Source organism: Pseudophryne corroboree, unplaced genomic scaffold (genome assembly GCF_028390025.1).
Source record: "Pseudophryne corroboree isolate aPseCor3 unplaced genomic scaffold, aPseCor3.hap2 scaffold_464, whole genome shotgun sequence".
In the NCBI taxonomy this organism is placed as follows: domain Eukaryota; kingdom Metazoa; phylum Chordata; class Amphibia; order Anura; family Myobatrachidae; genus Pseudophryne; species Pseudophryne corroboree.
The window spans coordinates 417362-435896 of NW_026970078.1; the positions used below are offsets into that span (position 1 = coordinate 417362).

At 48.5% G+C, this 18535-nt stretch overlaps 13 non-coding genes and 5 pseudogenes across 13 annotated transcripts; 15 read left to right on the plus strand and 3 right to left on the minus strand.

The window, feature by feature from the left end:
- Positions 1-630: 630 nt before the first annotated feature.
- On the plus strand, positions 631-794 carry LOC135027623 (U1 spliceosomal RNA). Its single transcript, XR_010224039.1, has one exon. It is a non-coding gene; the product is annotated as a U1 spliceosomal RNA (small nuclear RNA).
- A 152-nt stretch (positions 795-946) lies between these two features.
- On the plus strand, positions 947-1088 carry LOC135027425 (U1 spliceosomal RNA; annotated as a pseudogene).
- Positions 1089-1780: 692 nt separating this feature from the next.
- LOC135027624 (U1 spliceosomal RNA) lies at positions 1781-1944 on the plus strand. Its single transcript, XR_010224040.1, has one exon. It is a non-coding gene; the product is annotated as a U1 spliceosomal RNA (small nuclear RNA).
- Positions 1945-2096: 152 nt separating this feature from the next.
- LOC135027432 (U1 spliceosomal RNA) lies at positions 2097-2238 on the plus strand (annotated as a pseudogene).
- A 692-nt stretch (positions 2239-2930) lies between these two features.
- On the plus strand, positions 2931-3094 carry LOC135027626 (U1 spliceosomal RNA). The gene has a single exon (XR_010224041.1). It is a non-coding gene; the product is annotated as a U1 spliceosomal RNA (small nuclear RNA).
- A 152-nt stretch (positions 3095-3246) lies between these two features.
- On the plus strand, positions 3247-3388 carry LOC135027439 (U1 spliceosomal RNA; annotated as a pseudogene).
- Positions 3389-4079: 691 nt separating this feature from the next.
- On the plus strand, positions 4080-4243 carry LOC135027335 (U1 spliceosomal RNA). Its single transcript, XR_010223820.1, has one exon. It is a non-coding gene; the product is annotated as a U1 spliceosomal RNA (small nuclear RNA).
- Positions 4244-7548: 3305 nt separating this feature from the next.
- Positions 7549-7711, minus strand: LOC135027434 (U1 spliceosomal RNA). Its single transcript, XR_010223912.1, has one exon. It is a non-coding gene; the product is annotated as a U1 spliceosomal RNA (small nuclear RNA).
- Positions 7712-7863: 152 nt separating this feature from the next.
- On the minus strand, positions 7864-8027 carry LOC135027382 (U1 spliceosomal RNA). The gene has a single exon (XR_010223865.1). It is a non-coding gene; the product is annotated as a U1 spliceosomal RNA (small nuclear RNA).
- Positions 8028-8701: 674 nt separating this feature from the next.
- LOC135027569 (U1 spliceosomal RNA) lies at positions 8702-8857 on the minus strand. Its single transcript, XR_010223987.1, has one exon. It is a non-coding gene; the product is annotated as a U1 spliceosomal RNA (small nuclear RNA).
- A 2365-nt stretch (positions 8858-11222) lies between these two features.
- Positions 11223-11386, plus strand: LOC135027353 (U1 spliceosomal RNA). The gene has a single exon (XR_010223837.1). It is a non-coding gene; the product is annotated as a U1 spliceosomal RNA (small nuclear RNA).
- A 152-nt stretch (positions 11387-11538) lies between these two features.
- On the plus strand, positions 11539-11673 carry LOC135027483 (U1 spliceosomal RNA; annotated as a pseudogene).
- Positions 11674-13983: 2310 nt separating this feature from the next.
- LOC135027355 (U1 spliceosomal RNA) lies at positions 13984-14147 on the plus strand. Its single transcript, XR_010223839.1, has one exon. It is a non-coding gene; the product is annotated as a U1 spliceosomal RNA (small nuclear RNA).
- Positions 14148-14299: 152 nt separating this feature from the next.
- LOC135027478 (U1 spliceosomal RNA) lies at positions 14300-14445 on the plus strand (annotated as a pseudogene).
- Positions 14446-15135: 690 nt separating this feature from the next.
- On the plus strand, positions 15136-15299 carry LOC135027293 (U1 spliceosomal RNA). Its single transcript, XR_010223780.1, has one exon. It is a non-coding gene; the product is annotated as a U1 spliceosomal RNA (small nuclear RNA).
- A 152-nt stretch (positions 15300-15451) lies between these two features.
- LOC135027525 (U1 spliceosomal RNA) lies at positions 15452-15614 on the plus strand. The gene has a single exon (XR_010223967.1). It is a non-coding gene; the product is annotated as a U1 spliceosomal RNA (small nuclear RNA).
- A 670-nt stretch (positions 15615-16284) lies between these two features.
- LOC135027304 (U1 spliceosomal RNA) lies at positions 16285-16448 on the plus strand. Its single transcript, XR_010223791.1, has one exon. It is a non-coding gene; the product is annotated as a U1 spliceosomal RNA (small nuclear RNA).
- Positions 16449-17423: 975 nt separating this feature from the next.
- Positions 17424-17587, plus strand: LOC135027331 (U1 spliceosomal RNA). The gene has a single exon (XR_010223816.1). It is a non-coding gene; the product is annotated as a U1 spliceosomal RNA (small nuclear RNA).
- Positions 17588-18535: the final 948 nt, after the last annotated feature.

Genomic DNA, 18535 nt, shown 5'->3' on the forward strand with positions numbered 1-18535 from the left:
GTTTCCACTACTTTTTCTTGAGCCCCTCCCTTCTATACCCTTGTGCACTATCCTGACTTCTCCCGTCTGCTTACTTTGTGCCTTCCAACGCACAATGCAAACTACAGGTAGTGCTGCAGGGCCCACACCCTTTTACTTGCTTTACAGAGCAGCTCTGGAGCTGTTACAGTGCCCAGCTGCTGCAAGAAATCAGCTTGAATGCTCCAGGGGCTGGGGCATAGCCAACATGAGCCCCACACCGAAGGAGGGTGGAGGTGTTTAATGCGAACTAGGGGTCATCCAAGCGCCGCAAAAGGCCGCCATGCCCTGCACACCCCTTTATTCTTTTCATATGCAGACGAGGGTTGAAGCCAACTTTGACCCACTGCTTGGATGACATCACCATATTCAAATCCATCTGCTGCAGGCCTTCCCCCAGGAATGCTTGCACTAGTTGTTGCATTTGGTTTGTTGTTTGGGGGTGCTTCAGTATTAGGCAGCCTTCTGCCCTCCCATGTTCATCTGAAAATATGTGTTCTCCCTGCAGTTGTTGTCCCCAGATGAGAGTTCCCTTGTGCTGCCTCAGTTGAATCTCCTTTACTTGACAGAGATGTGCCTGAGCAGCGGCCCTCCCCAGCCCTATCCCAAATCATACTTATTTTGCATAGGAGATACCATGGTCATGAAGATTGTTCTCCCAGGGTTAGGTTCATTCATTGCATTCTGGGTATGCTGACCCCTGTGATTTCCCCAAATGTGGGAAACTCAACTGCATTATTTGTGGTAGTGGGGGACTGTGTTTGTGCTTTCCTCTGGTCAGCTCTGGTAAAAGTCAGATTTCTTTGTCTCAGATCTTCCTCTAGCCTTGTTCTTCTTTCGAGAGTTCCCTTGTGCTGCCTCAGTTGGATCTCCTTCACTTGACAGGGGGGTGCCCGAGCAGCGACCCTCCCCAGCTCTAGCCCAACTCCTACTTACCTGCCAGGTGAGATACTATGATCATGAAGATACTTCTCCCAGGGCAAGGCTCACCCATTGCACTCTGGGTGTGCTGCCCCTGCGATTTCCCCAAATGTGGGAAACTTGACTGCATAATTTGTGTTTCCCCAGGTCGGCTCTCATATAATTCAGATCTCTTTGTCTCAGGTCTCTCTCCAGCCTAGTTTGCTGTCTGTTTCCACTTCTTTTTTCTTGAGCCCCTCCCTTCTATACCCTTGTGCACTATCCTGACTTCTCCCGTCTGCTTACTTTGTGCGTTCCAACGCACAATGCAAACTACAGGTAGTGCTGCAGGGCCCACACCCTTTTACTTGCTTTACAGAGCAGCTCTGGAGCTGTTACAGTGCCCAGCTGCTGCAAGAAATCAGCTTGAATGCTTCAGGGGCTGGGGCATAGCCAACATGAGCCCCACACCGAAGGAGGGTGGAGGTGTTTAATGCGAACTAGGGGTCATCCAAGCGCCGCAAAAGGCCGCCATGCCCTGCACACCCCTTTTTTCTTTTCATATGCAGACGAGGGTTGAAGCCAACTTTGACCCACTGCTTGGATGACATCACCATATGCAAATCCATCTGCTGCAGGCCTTCCCCCAGGAATGCTTGCACTAGTAGTTGCATTTGGTTTGTTGTTTGGGGGTGCTTCAGTTTTAGGCAGCCTTCTGCCCTCCCATGTTCATCTGAAAATATGTGTTCTCCCTGCAGTTGTTGTCCCCAGATGAGAGTTCCCTTGTGCTGCCTCAGTTGAATCTCTTTTACTTGACAGAGATGTGCCTGAGCAGCGGCCCTCCCCAGCCCTATCCCAAATCATACTTATTTTGCATAGGAGATACCATGGTCATGAAGATTGTTCTCCCAGGGTTAGGTTCATTCATTGCATTCTGGGTATGCTGACCCCTGTGATTTCCCCAAATGTGGGAAACTCAACTGCATTATTTGTGGTAGTGGGGGACTGTGTTTGTGCTTTCCTCTGGTCAGCTCTGGTAAAAGTCAGATTTCTTTGTCTCAGATCTTCCTCTAGCCTTGTTCTTCTTTCGAGAGTTCCCTTGTGCTGCCTCAGTTGGATCTCCTTCACTTGACAGGGGGGTGCCCGAGCAGCGACCCTCCCCAGCTCTAGCCCAACTCCTACTTACCTGCCAGGTGAGATACTATGATCATGAAGATGATTCTCCCAGGGCAAGGCTCACCCATTGCACTCTGGGTGTGCTGCCCCTGCGATTTCCCCAAATGTGGGAAACTTGACTGCATAATTTGTGTTTCCCCTGGTCGGCTCTCATATAATTCAGATCTCTTTGTCTCAGGTCTCTCTCCAGCCTAGTTTGCTGTCTGTTTCCACTTCTTTTTTCTTGAGCCCCTCCCTTCTATACCCTTGTGCACTATCCTGACTTCTCCCGTCTGCTTACTTTGTGCCTTCCAACGCACAATGCAAACTACAGGTAGTGCTGCAGGGCCCACACCCTTTTACTTGCTTTACAGAGCAGCTCTGGAGCTGTTACAGTGCCCAGCTGCTGCAAGAAATCAGCTTGAATGCTTCAGGGGCTGGGGCATAGCCAACATGAGCCCCACACCGAAGGAGGGTGGAGGTGTTTAATGCGAACTAGGGGTCATCCAAGCGCCGCAAAAGACCGCCATGCCCTGCACACCCCTTTTTTCTTTTCATATGCAGACGAGGGTTGAAGCCAACTTTGACCCACTGCTTGGATGACATCACCATATGCAAATCCATCTGCTGCAGGCCTTCCCCCAGGAATGCATGCACTAGTAGTTGCATTTGGTTTGTTGTTTGGGGGTGCTTCAGTTTTAGGCAGCCTTCTGCCCTCCCATGTTCATCTGAAAATATGTGTTCTCCCTGCAGTTGTTGTCCCCAGATGAGAGTTCCCTTGTGCTGCCTCAGTTGAATCTCCTTTACTTGACAGAGATGTGCCTGAGCAGCGGCCCTCCCCAGCCCTATCCCAAATCATACTTATTTTGCATAGGAGATACCATGGTCATGAAGATTGTTCTCCCAGGGTTAGGTTCATTCATTGCATTCTGGGTATGCTGACCCCTGTGATTTCCCCAAATGTGGGAAACTCAACTGCATTATTTGTGGTAGTGGGGGACTGTGTTTGTGCTTTCCTCTGGTCAGCTCGGGTAAAAGTCAGATTTCTTTGTCTCAGATCTTCCTCTAGCCTTGTTCTTCTTTCGAGAGTTCCCTTGTGCTGCCTCAGTTGGATCTCCTTCACTTGACAGGGGGGTGCCCGAGCAGCGACCCTCCCCAGCTCTAGCCCAACTCCTACTTACCTGCCAGGTGAGATACTATGATCATGAAGATGCTTCTCCCAGGGCAAGGCTCACCCATTGCACTCTGGGTGTGCTGCCCCTGCGATTTCCCCAAATGTGGGAAACTTGACTGCATAATTTGTGTTTCCCCTGGTCGGCTCTCATATAATTCAGATCTCTTTGTCTCAGGTCTCTCTCCAGCCTAGTTTGCTGTCTGTTTCCACTTCTTTTTTCATGAGCCTCTCCTTCTATACCCTTGTGCACTATCCTGACTTCTCCCGTCTGCTTACTTTGTGCCTTCCAACGCACAATGCAAACTACAGGTAGTGCTGCAGGGCCCACACCCTTTTACTTGCTTTACAGAGCAGCTCTGGAGCTGTTACAGTGCCCAGCTGCTGCAAGAAATCAGCTTGAATGCTTCAGGGGCTGGGGCATAGCCAACATGAGCCCCACACCGAAGGAGGGTGGAGGTGTTTAATGCGAACTAGGGGTCATCCAAGCGCCGCAAAAGACCGCCATGCCCTGCACACCCCTTTTTTCTTTTCATATGCAGACGAGGGTTGAAGCCAACTTTGACCCACTGCTTGGATGACATCACCATATGCAAATCCATCTGCTGCAGGCCTTCCCCCAGGAATGCATGCACTAGTAGTTGCATTTGGTTTGTTGTTTGGGGGTGCTTCAGTTTTAGGCAGCCTTCTGCCCTCCCATGTTCATCTGAAAATATGTGTTCTCCCTGCAGTTGTTGTCCCCAGATGAGAGTTCCCTTGTGCTGCCTCAGTTGAATCTCCTTTACTTGACAGAGATGTGCCTGAGCAGCGGCCCTCCCCAGCCCTATCCCAAATCATACTTATTTTGCATAGGAGATACCATGGTCATGAAGATTGTTCTCCCAGGGTGAGGTTCATTCATTGCATTCTGGCTATGCTGACCCCTGTGATTTCTCCAAATGTGGGAAACTCGACTGCATTATTTGTGGTAGTGGGGGACTGTGTTTGTGCTTTCCTCTGGTCAGCTCTGGTAAAAGTCAGATTTCTTTGTCTCAGATCTTCCTCTAGCCTTGTTCTTCTTTCGAGAGTTCCCTTGTGCTGCCTCAGTTGGATCTCCTTCACTTGACAGGGGGTGCCCAAGCAGCAATCCTCCACAGCTCTAGCCCAACTCCTACTTACCTGCCAGGTGAGATACTATGATCTTCACTGTTAGGGCAATCAGGATGTGGAATTCCCTGCCAGGGAAGGTGGTAATGGTGGACTCTGTAATTGGATTTAAAAAAGGAATGGATACATTTCTGAATGAAAAAGCTATCCAAGGTTATAATACTTAAAATATCAACATGGTTAATCCGGGGGTAACATGAGTTGTAGTAGTTAACTAGTCATAAAACATTATTCAGCAAGTATGTAGAATCATCACAACTTAAAACAGGTTGAACACGATGGGCAATTTGCCTCTTTTCAACCTCAAAAACTATATTACTATATGTTACTATATTACTATGTTACTGTAGTATACAGAACACCACAATGTAATGAGCAGTGATAGTGAGCACTGATGAGGATACTAGAACTGACACTGAGCAGCAAGATGCAGCACTGGACTATTAGTAATGTACTGTAGTATGCTGAGCACCACAATGCAGCACAAGACAATGAGCAGTGATACTGAGCACTGATGAGGATACTACTGAGAACTGACACTGAGCAGGAGAGACACACTACTAGTATTACTGAGCAGCAATAAGTAACCACTGATACTGAGCACTGATATTGAGATTTCCACTGAGAGAACATAGCCACGTCCTCTCCACTCTCTCTTCAATGCACGAGTAAAAATGGCGGCAACGCGCAGCTCTTTATATGAAATCCGAATCTCGCGAGAATCCGACAGCGGGATGATGACATTTTCCCTTGTTCAGGTTTTCCGAGTCAGGCGGGAACAACCGAGCCTGCCTCGGACCAGTGTAAACCACGTGGAGTTCGTGGGGAATTCGGTTCTCGGAGAACCGAACCCGCTCCTCTCTACCTTATACCCATAATTTTTTTTATTTTCAATCTAAGCCCCTGCAGTTTTCTGTAAGCATCTGCTTCGCTATGATGATCAACAAATCACAAGGGCAAACACTCAGGGCTTGAGGCGTAGATCTTAGGACCAGCTGCTACAAGCATGGCAGAGCTGTCACTATCAATGGTGACACCCAGAGAGGTGGCGAAGGAGATTGTAATGCAGTGCGCGCAGATAAGCAGCGCAATGGTAAAAAGGAGGCATGGTTTCATAGGTAGGGGCGTGGCCTGGTGGCCTGAATCTACATTTTGTTGCTCCGGGTGTCCCGGGGGTTGGGGGCTGCACCCGGGGACTAGTGTGTGAGCGGTGCTGGCTCCTGCACAGTGACAGGACATGGCCACCCAGCATGACGCCTCCCTTCTTGACCATGCTGTAATTGCAGTCGCACTGCAGTTCAGCGTGATCATAAAAAATGGTGTAGCCTTCTGCTGGTGCAGACTGTATGTGCGCGCAGGAAGCCGCCACCATTTTTGTGATCACAGCGGCTGAATGTGATGTCATACAGCCGCTGTGACCACGCCCCCTGTGTCTCCTCCGTTGCAGACCCCATTTTGAAGCCTTGCCCCCGCACCGCTCCATCCCTGACTTGGAAATGGAGTGTTGCTGACCCCCCTCTCCCCCCCTGCCCCGATTGACAGGCAGAGGCGATCGCATTCTCTGCGGGGTGCCGCAGAAAATGCAGGCACATGCGTATGCTCTTAGCAATTTTTGCAGTTGGATCGCTTATTGTGATTGCAACCCAACCTGAATCAGGCCCTATTACCTATCACAATGCGCTGCGGGCAGTACAAAATTGGTTTAATATGGGAGAAAAACCCCCAGACCTGTACTCCTTAACTGTACCTGGTGGCTTGTGGAGCGGCTGCCCAGTAATCAGTGTCCACGCCAGTGCGCACACGGTCCACCCCCTACGGCCACGCTCCCCTTCATCAGCGGCCTCGTGATCCGGAAGGGCGGTGTGTGTGTGACTGACCTTAGGAAGAAACCGGAGCCTCCGCTGCAGTGATCCAGCAACCAGGGCACGGGAGTATACAGCGCCGCTGGGAGTGATGAAGCTGCAGTAAAGATGTCTATTAGACCTAGCCTGCTGCAGCCCTTGTAGATTCTCATAAAAAAAGTTCTTATTTTCTTGTCAAAATTAATAGCTAAGAATAGGCTGCCTGAGGCAGGCCCCTGTTAAGTGGCCTGCTACTGAAGGCACCAACTACAAACTGAGCTCCCTGTTCATGGAAGCGGGGTTATAGAGGAGAATGCGCTGAGCATCTTGGGAACAGTCAAAAGCTTTGAGCCGGTTGGTGCCTCAGATCAAGATCCTACTCTACACCCCAATGTGAATCCTTGTGGAGTCCAGTGTACCCCACAGAAGAAATTAATGTGTCACACCCATTGGCAGCAACCTTAGAATAGCTGCTGACGGGCACAATTGAGAAAGGAAGGGGGGGGGGGACATTTGAATCCAGCACATAGATGCAATTCAAATATGTAATTTGAACCTTCCTATTTTAAAATATAATGGATGAACCTCACCCTGTGAGAACAATCTTCATGATATAGAGATCTCATATGCAAAATAAGTATGAGTTGGGATAGGGCTGGGGAGGGTGGCTGCTCGGGCAAGCCCCTCCCCCGTCAAGTTAAGGAGATTCAACTGAGGAGGCACAAGGGAACTCTCGTCTGGGGACAACAACTGCAGGGAGACCACATCTTTTCAGATGAACATGGGAGGGCGGAAGGCTGCCTAATACTGAAGCACCATCAAATATCAAACCATATGCAATAACTAGTACAAGCATTCCTGGGGGAAGGTCTGCAGGAGACGAATTTGCATACGGTGATGTCATCCAAGCAGTGGGCCAAAGTTGGCTGGAACCCTCATCTGCATATGAAAAGAGAAAAGGGTTATGCAGGGCATGGCGGCCTTTTGCGGCGCTTGGATGACCCCTAGTTCGCATTAAACACCTCCACCCTCCTTCGGTGTGGGGCTCATGTTGGCTATGCCCCAGCCCCTGAAGCATTCAAGCTGATTTCTTGCAGCAGCTGGGCACTGTAACAGATCCAGAGCTGCTCTGTAAGGCAAATAAAAGGGTGTGGGCCCTGCAGCACTACCTGTAGTTCGCATTGTGCGTTGGAAGGCACAAAGTAAGCAGACGGGAGAAGTCAGGATAGTGCGCAAGGGCATAGAAGGGAGCGGCTCAAGAAAAGAGAAGTGGAAACAGACAGCAAACTAGGCTGGAGAGAGACCTGAGACAAAGAGATCTGAATTATACGAGAGTCGACCAGGGGAAACACAAATTATGCAGTCAAGTTTCCCACATTTGGGGAAATCGCAGGGGCAGCACACCCAGAGTGCAATGGGTGAGCCTTGCCCTGGGAGAAGCACCTTCAAGATCATAGTATCTCACCTGGCAGGTAAGTAGGAGTTGGGCTAGAGCTGGGGAGGGTCGCTGCTCGGGCACCCCCCTGTCAAGTGAAGGAGATCCAACTGAGGCAGCACAATGGAACTCTCGAAAGAAGAACAAGGCTAGAGGAAGATCTGAGACAAAGAAATCTGACTTTTACCAGAGCTGACCAGCGGAAAACACAAACACAGTCCCCCACTACCACAAATAATGCAGGCGAGTTTCCCACATTTGGGGAAATCACAGGGGTCAGCATACCCAGAATGCAATGAATGAACCTCACCCTGGGTGAACAATTTTCATGACCATGGTGTCTCCTATGCAAAATAAGTATGATTTGGGATAGGGCTGGGGAGGGCCGCTGCTCAGGCACATCTCTGTCAAGTAAAGGAGATTCAACTGAGGCAGCACAAGGGAACTCTCATCTGGGGACAACAACTGCAGGGAGAACACATATTTTCAGATGAACATGGGAGGGCAGAAGGCTGCCTAATACTGAAGCACCCCCAAACAACAAACCAAATGCAACAACTAGTGCAAGCATTCCTGGGGGAAGGCCTGCAGCAGATGGATTTGCATATGGTGATGTTATCCAAGCAGTGGGTCAAAGTTGGCTTCAACCCTCATCTGCATATGAAAAGAGAAAAGGGGCGTGCAGGGCATGGCAGCCTTTTGCGGTGCTTGGATGACCCCTAGATCGCATTAAACACCCCCACCCTCCTTTGGTGTGGGGCTCATGTTGGCCATGCCCCATCCCATGAAGCATTCAAGCTGATTTCTTGCAGCAGCTGGGCACTGTAACAGCTCCAGAGCTGCTCTGTAAGGCAAGTAAAAGGGTGTGGGCCCTGCAGCACTACCTGTAGTTTGCATTGTGCATTGGAAGGCACAAAGTAAGCAGACGGGAGGAGAAGTCAGGATAGTGCACAAGGGTATAGAAGGTAGGGGCTCAAGAAAAAAGAAGTGGAAACAGACAGCAAACTAGGCTGGAGAGAGACCTGAGACAAAGAGATCTGAATTATACGAGAGCCGACCAGAGGAAACACAAATTATGCAGTCAAGTGTCCCACATTTGGGGAAATCGTAGGAGCAGCACACCCAGAGTGCAATGGGTGAGCTTTGCCCTGGGAGAAGCACCGTCCTGATTATAGTATCTCACCTGGGTGTGCTGCCCCTGCGATTTCCCCAAATGTGGGAAACTTGACTGCATAATTTGTGTTTCCCCTGGTCGGCTCTCATATAATTCAGATCTCTTTGTCTCAGGTCTCTTTCCAGCCTAGTTTGCTGTCTGTTTCCACTTCTTTTTTCTTGAGCCCCTCCCTTCTATACCCTTGTGGACTATCCTGACTTCTCCTCCTGTCTGCTTACTTTGTGCCTTCCAATGCACAATGCAAACTACAGGTAGTGCTGCAGGGCCCACACCCTTTTACTTGCCTTACAGAGCAGCTCTGGAGCTGTTACAGTGCCAAGCTGCTGCAAGAAATCAGCTTGAATGCTTCAGGGGCTGGGGCATGGCCAACATGAGCCCCACACCGAAGGAGGGTGGGGGTGTTTAATGCGAACTAAGGGTCATCCAAGCGCCGCAAAAGGCCGCCATGCCCTGCATACCCCTTTTCTCTTTTCATATGCAGATGAGGGTTCCAGCCAACTTTGGCCCACTGCTTGGATGACATCACTGTATGCAAATCCGTCTTCTGCAGACCTTCCCCCAGGAATGCTTGTACTAGTTGTTGCATTTGGTTTGTCGTTTGGGGGTGCTTCAGTATTAGGCAGCCTTCTGCCCTCCCATGTTCATCTGAAAATATGTGTTCTCACTGCAGTTGTTGTCCCCAGATGGGAGTTCCCTTGTGCTGCCTCAGTTGAATCTCCTTTACTCTAAAACTTTTAAAACTTAGCAAAAGTGTTTACTAAATAGCTGCTCGGCAAAGTTGCAATGCCGAGACTCCCTGACCAGCTGCCCAGGATGAACCCACCTTTCTAGTAGAATGGGTCTTCACCTAATTCAGTAACGGCAATCCTGCCGTGGAATGAGCATGCTGAATCTTACCACAGATCCAGCGCATAATGGTCTACATGGAAGCAGGACACCCAATCCTGTTGGGAGCATACAGGACAAACAGAGCCTCTGTTTTCCTAATCTGAACCGTTCTGGTGACATAAATTTTCAAAGTTCTGACCACAGCCAGAGACTTTGACTCAACGAAGGTGTCAGTGGCCAAAGGCACCATGTGGAAAGATGAACCACCTTCGGCAGAAATTGTTGACGTGTCCTCAATTCTGCTCTATCTTCATGAAAGATCAAATAAAGGCTCTTGTGATACTGCATGGTTTGTACTGTTTTCCATGTGCTCCCAGATCTTTCAAGAAAGAAGCATGGTCAAGAAAGTTCTGTTTGAAAAGAAACAACATTTACTGTCATTGTTATAGAATTTGGGAGAAAAAACAAGAAGAAATCTGCACTGTTGACGCAATGGACAGAATGAATGAATCATAAAATATAACCTTTATTAAGTATGTATTAAAATTGGATAAATATTAATATTATTATCCCAAACTGCAGTGAAACATAAAGGTGAAAATCACAGAACTAACATACATGTGCATAAGAAGAATAAAGAGATGTGAAAAAAAGGTTTAAAAAGCGTGTCCGTGTGTGATTATTTTTGAAGGCACAACCCTGGCGGGGTTGTTTATATAGATATATATGTTGCTAATAATCACTTTCTAGCGTAATGTTATTAAATAGCTGTTAGTATCTATGTCGTCAGGTACCACTGGGTCGTATCCTATATACTCCTGTGGGAAACTTGACTGCATAATTTGTGTTTCCCCTGGTCGGCTCTCGTATAATTCAGATCTCTTTGTCTCAGGTCTCTCTCCAGCCTAGTTTGCTGTCTGTTTCCACTTCTCTTTTCTTGAGCCGCTGCCTTCTATGCCCTTGTGCACTCTGCTGACTTCTCCTGTCTGCTTACTTTGTGCCTTCCAACGCACAATGCAAACTACAGGTAGTGCTGCAGGGCCCACACCCTTTTACTTGCCTTACAGAGCAGCTCTGGAGCTGTTACAGTGCCCAGCTGCAGCAAGAAATCAGCTTGAATGCTTCAGGGGCTGGGGCATAGCCAACATGAGCCCCACACCGACGGAGGGTGGAGGTGTTTAATGCGAACTAGGGGTCAGCCAAGCGCCGCAAAAGGCCGCCATGCCCTGCATGCCCCTTTTCTCTTTTCATATGCAGACGAGGGTTGAAGCCAACTTTGACCCACTGCTTGGATGACATCACCATATGCAAATCCATCTGCGGCAGGCCTTCCCCCAGGAATGCTTGCTTGCACTAGTTGTTGCATTTGGTTTGTTGTTTGGGGGTGCTTCAGTATTAGGCAGCCTTCTGCCCTCCCATGTTCATCTGAAAATATGTGTTCTCCCTGCAGTTGTTGTCCCCAGATGAGAGTTCCCTTGTGCTGCCTCAGTTGAATCTCCTTTACTTGACAGAGATGTGCCTGAGCAGCGGCCCTCCCCAGCCCTATCCCAAATCATACTTATTTTGCATAGGAGATACCATGGTCATGAAGATTGTTCTCCCAGGGTTAGGTTCATTCATTGCGTTCTGGGTATGCTGACCTCTGTGATTTCCCCAAATGTGGGAAACTCGACTGCATTATTTGTGGTAGTGGGGGACTGTGTTTGTGCTTTCCTCTGGTCAGCTCTGGTAAAAGTCAGATTTCTTTGTCTCAGATCTTCCTCTAGCCTTGTTCTTCTTTCAAGAGTTCCATTGTGCTGCCTCAGTTGGATCTCCTTCACTTGACAGGGGGGTGCCCGAGCAGCGACCCTCCCCAGCTCTAGCCCAACTCCTACTTACCTGCCAGGTGAGATACTATGATCATGAAGTTGCTTCTCCCAGGGCAAGGCTCACCCATTGCACTCTGGGTGTGCTGCCCCTGCGATTTCCCCAAATGTGGGAAACTTGACTGCATAATTTGTGTTTCCCCTAGTCGGCTCTCATATAATTCAGATCTCTTTGTCTCAGGTCTCTCTCCAGCCTAGTTTGCTGTCTGTTTCCACTTCTTTTTTCTTGAGCCCCTCCCTTCTATACCCTTGTGCACTATCCTGACTTCTCCTCCTGTCTGCTTACTTTGTGCCTTCCGATGCACAATGCAAACTACAGGTAGTGCTGCAGGGCCCACACCCTTTTACTTGCCTTACAGAGCTGCTCTGGAGCTGTTACAGTGCCAAGCTGCTGCAAGAAATCAGCTTGAATGCTTCAGGGGCTGGGGCATGGCCAACATGAGCCCCACACCGAAGGAGGGTGGGGGTGTTTAATGCGAACTAAGGGTCATTCAAGCGCCGCAAAAGGCCGCCATGCCCTGCATACCCCTTTTCTCTTTTCATATGCAGATGAGGGTTCCAGCCAACTTTGGCCCACTGCTTGGATGACATCACTGTATGCAAATCCGTCTTCTGCAGACCTTCCCCCAGGAATGCTTGTACTAGTTGTTGCATTTGGTTTGTCGTTTGGGGGTGCTTCAGTATTAGGCAGCCTTCTGCCCTCCCATGTTCATCTGAAAATATGTGTTCTCACTGCAGTTGTTGTCCCCAGATGGGAGTTCCCTTGTGCTGCCTCAGTTGAATCTCCTTTACTCTAAAACTTTTAAAACTTAGCAAAAGTGTTTACTAAATAGCTGCTCGGCAAAGTTGCAATGCCGAGACTCCCTGACCAGCTGCCCAGGATGAACCCACCTTTCTAGTAGAATGGGTCTTCACCTAATTCAGTAACGGCAATCCTGCCGTGGAATGAGCATGCTGAATCTTACCACAGATCCAGCGCATAATGGTCTACATGGAAGCAGGACACCCAATCCTGTTGGGAGCATACAGGACAAACAGAGCCTCTGTTTTCCTAATCTGAACCGTTCTGGTGACATAAATTTTCAAAGTTCTGACCACAGCCAGAGACTTTGACTCAACGAAGGTGTCAGTGGCCAAAGGCACCATGTGGAAAGATGAACCACCTTCGGCAGAAATTGTTGACGTGTCCTCAATTCTGCTCTATCTTCATGAAAGATCAAATAAAGGCTCTTGTGATACTGCATGGTTTGTACTGTTTTCCATGTGCTCCCAGATCTTTCAAGAAAGAAGCATGGTCAAGAAAGTTCTGTTTGAAAAGAAACAACATTTACTGTCATTGTTATAGAATTTGGGAGAAAAAACAAGAAGAAATCTGCACTGTTGACGCACTGGACAGAATGAATGAATCATAAAATATAACCTTTATTAAGTATGTATTAAAATTGGATAAATATTAATATTATTATCCCAAACTGCAGTGAAACATAAAGGTTAAAATCACAGAACTAACATACATGTGCATAAGAAGAATAAAGAGATGTGAAAAAAAGGTTTAAAAAGCGTGTCCGTGTGTGATTATTTTTGAAGGCACAACCCTGGCGGGGTTGTTTATATAGATATATATGTTGCTAATAATCACTTTCTAGCGTAATGTTATTAAATAGCTGTTAGTATCTATGTCGTCAGGTACCACTGGGTCGTATCCTATATACTCCTGTGGGAAACTTGACTGCATAATTTGTGTTTCCCCTGGTCGGCTCTCGTATCATTCAGATCTCTTTGTCTCAGGTCTCTCTCCAGCCTAGTTTGCTGTCTGTTTCCACTTCTCTTTTCTTGAGCCGCTGCCTTCTATGCCCTTGTGCACTCTGCTGACTTCTCCTGTCTGCTTACTTTGTGCCTTCCAACGCACAATGCAAACTACAGGTAGTGCTGCAGGGCCCACACCCTTTTACTTGCCTTACAGAGCAGCTCTGGAGCTGTTACAGTGCCCAGCTGCAGCAAGAAATCAGCTTGAATGCTTCAGGGGCTGGGGCATAGCCAACATGAGCCCCACACCGACGGAGGGTGGAGGTGTTTAATGCGAACTAGGGGTCAGCCAAGCGCCGCAAAAGGCCGCCATGCCCTGCATGCCCCTTTTCTCTTTTCATATGCAGACGAGGGTTGAAGCCAACTTTGACCCACTGCTTGGATGACATCACCATATGCAAATCCATCTGCGGCAGGCCTTCCCCCAGGAATTCTTGCTTGCACTAGTTGTTGCATTTGGTTTGTTGTTTGGGGGTGCTTCAGTATTAGGCAGCCTTCTGCCCTCCCATGTTCATCTGAAAATATGTGTTCTCCCTGCAGTTGTTGTCCCCAGATGAGAGTTCCCTTGTGCTGCCTCAGTTGAATCTCCTTTACTTGACAGAGATGTGCCTGAGCAGCGGCCCTCCCCAGCCCTATCCCAAATCATACTTATTTTGCATAGGAGATACCATGGTCATGAAGATTGTTCTCCCAGGGTTAGGTTCATTCATTGCGTTCTGGGTATGCTGACCTCTGTGATTTCCCCAAATGTGGGAAACTCGACTGCATTATTTGTGGTAGTGGGGGACTGTGTTTGTGCTTTCCTCTGGTCAGCTCTGGTAAAAGTCAGATTTCTTTGTCTCAGATCTTCCTCTAGCCTTGTTCTTCTTTCAAGAGTTCCATTGTGCTGCCTCAGTTGGATCTCCTTCACTTGACAGGGGGGTGCCCGAGCAGCGACCCTCCCCAGCTCTAGCCCAACTCCTACTTACCTGCCAGGTGAGATACTATGATCATGAAGTTGCTTCTCCCAGGGCAAGGCTCACCCATTGCACTCTGGGTGTGCTGCCCCTGCGATTTCCCCAAATGTGGGAAACTTGACTGCATAATTTGTGTTTAACCTAGTCGGCTCTCATATAATTCAGATCTCTTTGTCTCAGGTCTCTCTCCAGCCTAGTTTGCTGTCTGTTTCCACTTCTTTTTTCTTGAGCCCCTCCCTTCTACACCCTTGTGCACTATCCTGACTTCTCCTCCTGTCTGCTTACTTTGTGCCTTCCGATGCACAATGCAAACTACAGGTAGTGCTGCAGGGCCCACACCCTTTTACTTGCCTTACAGAGCAGCTCTGGAGCTGTTACAGTGCCAAGCTGCTGCAAGAAATCAGCTTGAATGCTTCAGGGGCTGGGGCATGGCCAACATGAGCCCCACACCGAAGGAGGGTGGGGGTGTTTAATGCGAACTAAGGGTCATTCAAGCGCCGCAAAAGGCCGCCATGCCCTGCATACCCCTTTTCTCTTTTCATATGCAGATGAGGGTTCCAGCCAACTTTGGCCCACTGCTTGGATGACATCACTGTATGCAAATCCGTCTTCTGCAGACCTTCCCCCAGGAATGCTTGTACTAGTTGTTGCATTTGGTTTGTTGTTTGGGGTGCTTCAGTATTAGGCAGCCTTCTGCCCTCCCATGTTCATCTGAAAATATGTGTTCTCCCGGCAGTTGTTGTCCCCAGATGAGAGTTCCTTTGTGCTGCCTCAGTTGAATCTCCTTTACTTGACAGAGATGTGCCTGAGCAGCGGCCCTCCCCAGCCCTATCCCAAATCATACTTATTTTGCATAGGAGATACCATGGTCATAAAGATTGTTCTCCCAGGGTGAGGTTCATTCATTGCATTCTGGGTATGCTGACCCCTGTGATTTCCCCAAATGTGGGAAACTCAACTGCATTATTTGTGGTAGTGGGGGACTGTGTTTGTGTTTTCCTCTGGTCAGCTCTGGTAAAAGTCAGATTTCTTTGTCTCAGATCTTCCTCTAGCCTTGTTCTTCTTTCGAGAGTTCCATTGTGCTGCCTCAGTTTGATCTCCTTCACTTGACAGGGGGGTACCCGAGCAGCGACCCTCCCCAGCTCTAGCCCAACTCCTACATACCTACCAGGTGAGATACTATGATCATGAAGGTGCTTCTCCCAGGGCAAGGCTCACCCATTGCACTCTGGGTGTGCTGCTCCTGCGATTTCCCCAAATGTGGGAAACTTGACTGCATAATTTGTGTTTCCCCTGGTCGGCTCTCGTATAATTCAGATCTCTTTGTCTCAGGTCTCTCTCCAGCCTAGTTTGCTGTCTGTTTCCACTTCTCTTTTCTTGAGCCGCTGCCTTCTATGCCCTTGTGCACTCTCCTGACTTCTCCTGTCTGCTTACTTTGTCCTTCCAACGCACAATGCAAACTACAGGTAGTGCTGCAGGGCCCACACCCTTTTACTTGCCTTTCAGAGCAGCTCTGGAGCTGTTACAGTGCCCAGCTGCTGCAAGAAATCAGCTTGAATGCTTCAGGGGCTGGGGCATAGCCAACATGAGCCCCACACCGACGGAGGGTGGAGGTGTTTAATGCAAACTAAGGGTCATCCAAGCGCCGCAAAAGGCCGCCATGCCCTGCATACCCCTTTTCTCTTTTCATATGCAGATGAGGGTTCCAGCCAACTTTGGCCCACTGCTTGGATGACATCACCGTATGCAAATCCGTCTTCTGCAGACCTTTTCCCAGGAATGCTTGTACTAGTTGTTGCATTTGGTTTGTTGTTTGGGGGTGCTTCAGTATTAGGCAGCCTTCTGCTCTCCCATGTTCATCTGAAAATATGTGTTCTCCCTGCAGTTGTTGTCCCCAGATGAGAGTTCCCTTGTGCTGCCTCAGTTGAATCTCCTTTACTTGACAGAGATGTGCCTGAGCAGCGGCCCTCCCCAGCCCTATCCCAAATCATACTTATTTTGCATAGGAGATACCATTGTCATGAAGATTGTTCTCCCAGGGTGAGGTTCATTCATTGCATTCTGGGTATGCTGACCCCTGTGATTTCCCCAAATGTGGGAAACTCGACTGCATTATTTGTGGTAGTGGGGGACTGTGTTTGTGCTTTCCTCTGGTCAGCTCTGGTAAAAGTCAGATTTCTTTGTCTCAGATCTTCCTCTAGCCTTGTTCTTTTTTTGAGAGTTTCCTTGTGCTGCCTCAGTTGGATCTCCTTCACTTGACAGGGGGGTGCCCGAACAGCGACCCTCCCCAGCTCTAGCCCAACTCCTACATACCTGCCAGGTGAGATACTATGATCAGGAAGGTGCTTCTCCCAGGGCAATGCACTCTGGGTGTGCTGCTCCTACGTGTTCCCCAAATGTGGGACACTTGATTACATAATTTGTGTTTCCTCTGGTCGGCTCTCGTATAATTCAGATCTCTTTGTCTCAGGTCTCTCTCCAGCCTAGTTTGCTGTCTGTTTCCACTTCTCTTTTCTTGAGCCGCTCCCTTCTATGCCCTTGTGCACTATCCTGACTTCTCCCGTCTGCTTTCTTTGTGCCTTCCAACGCACAATGCAAACTACAGGTAGTGCTGCAGGGCCCACACCCTTTTACTTGCTTTACAGAGCAGCTCTGGAGCTGTTACAGTGCCCAGCTGCTGCAAGAAATCAGCTTGAATGCTTCAGGGGCTGGGGCATAGCCAACATGAGCCCCACACCGAAGGAAGGTGGAGGTGTTTAATGCGAACTAGGGGTCATCCAAGCGCCGCAAAAGGCCGCCATGCCCTGCACACCCCATTTTTATTTTCATATGCAGACGAGGGTTGAAGCCAACTTTGACCCACTGCTTGGATGACATCACCATATGCAAATCCATCTGCTGCAGGCCTTCCCCCAGGAATGCTTGCACTAGTAGTTGCATTTGGTTTGTTGTTTGGGGGTGCTTCAGTATTAGGCAGCCTTCTGCCCTCCCATGTTCATCTGAAAATATGTGTTCTCCCTGCAGTTGTTGTCCCCAGATGAGAGTTCCCTTGTGTTGCCTCAGTTGAATCTCCTTTACTTGACAGAGATGTGCCTGAGCAGCGGCCCTCCCCAGCCCTATCCCAAATCATACTTATTTTGCATAGGCGATACCATGGTCATGAAGATTGTTCTCCCAGGGTGAGGTTCATTCATTGCACTCTGGGTATGCTGACCCCTGTGATTTCCCCAAATGTGGGAAACTCAACTGCATTATTTGTGGTAGTGGGGGACTGTGTTTGTGCTTTCCTCTGGTCAGCTCTGGTAAAAGTCAGATTTCTTTGTCTCAGATCTTCCTCTAGCCTTGTTCTTCTTTCGAGAGTTCCCTTGTGCTGCCTCAGTTGGATCTCCTTCACTTGACAGGGGGTGCCCGAGTAGCAATCCTCCACAGCTCTAGCCCAACTCCTACTTACCTGCCAGGTGAGATACTATGATCTTCACTGTTAGGGCAATCAGGATGTGGAATTCCCTGCCAGGGAAGGTGGTAATGGCGGACTCTGTAATTGGATTTAAAAAAGGAATGGATACATTTCTGAATGAAAAAGCTATCCAAGGTTATAATACTTAAAATATCAACATGGTTAATCCGGGGGTAACATGAGTTATAGTAGCTAACTAGTCATAAAACATTATTCAGCAAGTATGTAGAATCATCACAACTTAAAACAGGTTGAACACGATGGGCAATTTGCCTCTATTCAACCTCAAAAACTATGTTACTATATGTTACTATATTACTATGTTACTGTAGTATACAGAACACCACAATGTAATGAGCAGTGATAGTGAGCACTGATGAGGATACTAGAACTGACACTGAGCAGCAAGATGCAGCACTGGACTATTAGTAATGTACTGTAGTATGCTGAGCACCACAATGCAGCACAAGACAATGAGCAGTGATACTGAGCACTGATGAGGATACTACTGAGAACTGACACTGAGCAGGAGAGACACACTACTAGTATTACTGAGCAGCAATAAGTAACCACTGATACTGAGCACTGATATTGAGATTTCCACTGAGAGAACATAGCCACGTCCTCTCCGCTCTCTCTTCAATGCACGAGTAAAAATGGCGGCAACGCGCAGCTCTTTATATGGAATCCGAATCTCGCGAGAATCCGACAGCGGGATGATGACATTTTCCCTTGTTCAGGTTTTCTGAGTCAGGCGGGAACAACCGAGCCTGCCTCGGACCA